The 3,955-nt window shown below is 41.7% G+C and overlaps 1 long non-coding RNA gene across 1 annotated transcript; it reads right to left on the minus strand.

The window, feature by feature from the left end:
• Positions 1 to 773: 773 nt before the first annotated feature.
• LOC119480297 lies at positions 774 to 3,272 on the minus strand. The gene is made up of 3 exons (XR_005204874.1): positions 2,985 to 3,272; positions 1,002 to 1,099; positions 774 to 907 (listed from the first exon to the last, which is right to left on the minus strand). It is a non-coding gene; the product is annotated as an uncharacterized LOC119480297 (long non-coding RNA).
• Between the last annotated feature and the right edge of the window lie 683 nt (positions 3,273 to 3,955).

The raw sequence follows: 3,955 nt of genomic DNA on the forward strand, positions 1-3,955 counted from the left end.
AAGATGCTCTAAAAGAACCGGGATAAACGGGGCATCTATAAATACTTAAAGGGACTGTTTGTAACTTGTTACGCGTATAAATGTACCGGGTCGGGACACATGCGCGCTCGCGTGTGGCTGGAGTCTCTGCTCCGCTGCTTGCCTTCACTCACACACCGCGCGCGTTCTCGCTCTCTTGCTCCACTCTTACGTGCATGCACGCTCACTCCACACTGCAGAAGAGTTAGTTTAGCTCTGAGAATATCTAGTGAATGTACAGTGGACATTTGTGCAGAAATAAATGCTGCAGCTCCTCCAGACCAACAGAGGTTTCCCATGTCTTGTGAAGTGACGGGGCTCCGCAGAGAGAAACATTATCGTCTCCGACCAAAACTCCGGTGTCTCCCCTGTTCCCTCCGGCCGCGGTCGGGAGGCTGAGGCAGGAAAAGCCAACACTAGGATCAGCATTGATTCATGGAGAGACCTTCGTCTGGTCAGCTAACATTACTGCCAAGCAGGTAAAATATAGAGTGATATTGTGGTTTTAACTGATGTGTGTCGCCTCACTGTTTTGAGCGATGCTCGTTCATGTCTATGTAGAGCGAGCACAAGCGCCAGCAACAGGATGCTGACTTTAGTTGACTTAGTGGCCACAGGTGTTGCTGTTAACAAGCACTTTCTGAAAGTTACAAATAGTCCCTTTAAAGAGACTCTATGTACGTCTTTACATGTATAAAGGTGTTTTATACTAATGTGTGAACAGCTTGTAACCTGACCTAAAAAATGAGACCTTCCGCATCTCGCTGTGTTTCCTCTATCAGCCTGTAGATCGCTTTTAATGTGAAGAATGCAGCCGGTTTTGATGTTTGAATGTTGATGTATGGCCCAGATCGTCCTCAGTAACCCCGGGTGACTCATCACTGAGTGTCTGTAGAACAAGAGGAGGACAACATTGTAGGTCACACTCTATTAAATCATTTCATGCACCCAGCGGGCGATGGCACCGGGGAATCCTTACTTACACTCTGCTTGCCGATCGATACCTCGGCGTTTGCGAGCGGGAAGTCACATTAAATTACACGACAGGCTGCTCATCGAGATGCAGGTGTGGGGATGCTCACTGTGGGATCATCAGACCAAATAAATCAGGATTTTAAATTATAATAATAATCTCCAAAGACAGAGGAGAGTGCTGAAAATAATGAATCTGGACTGCAACAGCTGAGATGTTCTTTGAGTAATATCCTCACAGGGTCTCCCGTTGTCTGCTGATAATTAGTCCCAGTGGTAAAACTCCGTCTCTTTTAAAAGCACTTCACTGACTGTGTGTTCGTATTGGAGCTGATCTTAGACCTGAGGTTCTCCCAATCTACGGGATAAAGGCAAATGTGGGAAACTCACCATTGTATAACATGATTGTATGAGGTCATTGTATCTCTTAACCTTTGGTAAATCAGTGTATAACCTTTTAACCTGACAAACATCATCATGGAAACCCACATCTGGTCAATACATGCAATCTGCCAGGAGTTATAGCCTGAAGATAGGAACGTATAAATGACTCAAAAATGCTTTTTTACTTTTACATTCCCACCTTTCTTTCTTAATTTATACCAATTTAAACCCTCATAGATTTAAGCACTTTACATGTATCTAAGAATCCTCCCACGCCGAGTGGCCGTCTCTGACCCGTAGAGTTGAATCCTCTGCTCAGACCCGGGCAGAAGTGTAAAAGTACATACGGTTCATCATGAAACTGTTAAGCAAAAAAGTTGTAGCATGACGTGTTTGAGTTAATTTGCAGACAAGTCCTGGGATGTGATTATTGCGCATGCACGCATCGCAATGTTGATGCTGAAATGATATACAGCCCGGAGGCACAGCAGTTTGTGAATAGTCATGAAATTGAATGTATTGATTCGTGAACATAAACACGAGTTTCACATTGTTTTCATGATGGTCAGCACAAAGTATAAAGACCGGTGAACGAGGAGGTCGGGGTTGATGGGTGGGTCAAAAAACACAGGACATTCTCCCAGGAGACTGGTGTTCGTGTCCTGTGTGAAACCACAAGTTAAAGTTGGATTTATTTGTCACGTAACTTCCGTACTTAAGTTACAGCACTTCCGGAGTTATTTTTACCCAAACAGCGATCTTTTCCTAAACCTAACTTAGAAGATTTATTTTGAAAACACTGGCGCAGAAATTGACAAGTGCGTCACGTGTTGCTGGACATCCGTAGGAAAATGCACAAAAAATATGTTGCCATGAGACTGTGTTGTGATATATTTTATCATGCCCAAAATTATGATAAGAAAAATTCACTTTTCAGCCAAACTGTTTGGCTGACTTTGTGCAAAAACACCGGCCCGTTCTCATTCCTAAGGTGTCAAGTACCAACGCTTTGTTGCGGCCGTCGGCGTTAGATCCCGACGAACAAGGCACCCTTTAGCCTTTCATTTTCACTCTACAAACGGAGTAATTTTAAGCCCAACCATGTTGTTTGATCCTAGACCTAGCTAAGTGGTTTTATTGTCTGAACCTAAGCACGTGTTTTTGTTTACTTCACAACAATAAGCACTTCTTTACTGCGACCGAAAAAACACAGACAAAAGATTATTGATGAATTGATTGATTTTGCCGGCAGGGTACCGTGCTCATTCAGTAAACAGGCCCTGTTGACCTACATAGTTAGAGTCACAAAGTGCAAACCACTCATTGCAGTCTGGTAGCAACTGTTGTTTGTTGCCTTTCCGGCTATTAAAAGCCTCCTGATTTATCCTGTCTTGCTGTGATTGATTTAAGGCACTTTGAATTGATAATTTGGACATTTTTAAAGGGAAGAAAGGCATATTATTATACGTATTGTTTTTATATAATATGTGAAGCTTACAGTAGGTGTGCTTGATTGGAGTTTAAAAAGAGTTACTTGTATGTAATACTATATATACGTTTCTCTCAAGTCTGTTATTGTTTTGCAGAGAGTGCATCAACACCAGACTTACTGTCTTATTCCTTCAGAAGCTTTGAGATGAGAGTCGACCCGCTGTGGCAGAGGTCCACACTGTTTCTTTAACGGGGGGAATGAATCCCTGCTGCTCATCAGTAGTGAAGGTCGATGAGTTTCTGTCTCTCAGGGCAACGCAGCAGGAAAACACTGAATTGGGTGGAAATAGTGAGTCTTCTCTAGTTGTTGATGTTTAAAACGAAGCTCTGAAGAAATTCCACCATTTTGTTTGGGCTCTCACTGACTCATCGGGAGTGACTTGACTTCACTACCGTTCATCTACTGTGAAGAAAGATTAGAAAAGGTGGAATTTACTTGAGGTTCAGGACTTTTTTTCTCCTTTTTTAAAGTTAAAATGGAAGCCCAGGCAGAAGAGCATGGTGCAAATATAATAAATACTTTGTTGGGCTTCTTCTGGATTTTCTTTCTTTTCTTTCCTTTCCCTATTCTTGTTTTATTTTATTACGATTATTTTCTTTTAGATTAGGGATTGCACGATTTCACCAACAATGGAAAAAAAAAATCGATTGGGTTTTATGAAAACTTTTGTAAAAGATTTATTGTAGATTTTATTGTAGGCAACCTCATACAACGGGTTGGGTGATATCTTACGAAAAGTTATTCCTCATTTTTCGTGCGAAGTTATTTGACAAATAGGTCAACGTCTGGGTTAAAATAACAACGGAAACAGCAGCCTCCTGGGCGAAGGTCCGGTGTTTTTTTACTGACTCATTCACCCCGACGCCTTCCCTACACGTCATTTGTTGCTCTTTATGATGATAGACAACCTGTTATCTTTGAAAGATCACATTGAATTTGTCTGTAAAAAGACAAAACAAAGAATTTACTTTCTCCACCGCCTCAGGTCTTTTGCGGCGAGTAAACAAATTCTTCTTTTGTTTTTTACTTCTGTGATTATGAGGTGTTCTACAGTATTGTTATACTATACATGGTACAAGAATTTGTCCA

Source organism: Sebastes umbrosus, chromosome 21 (genome assembly GCF_015220745.1).
Source record: "Sebastes umbrosus isolate fSebUmb1 chromosome 21, fSebUmb1.pri, whole genome shotgun sequence".
In the NCBI taxonomy this organism is placed as follows: domain Eukaryota; kingdom Metazoa; phylum Chordata; class Actinopteri; order Perciformes; family Sebastidae; genus Sebastes; species Sebastes umbrosus.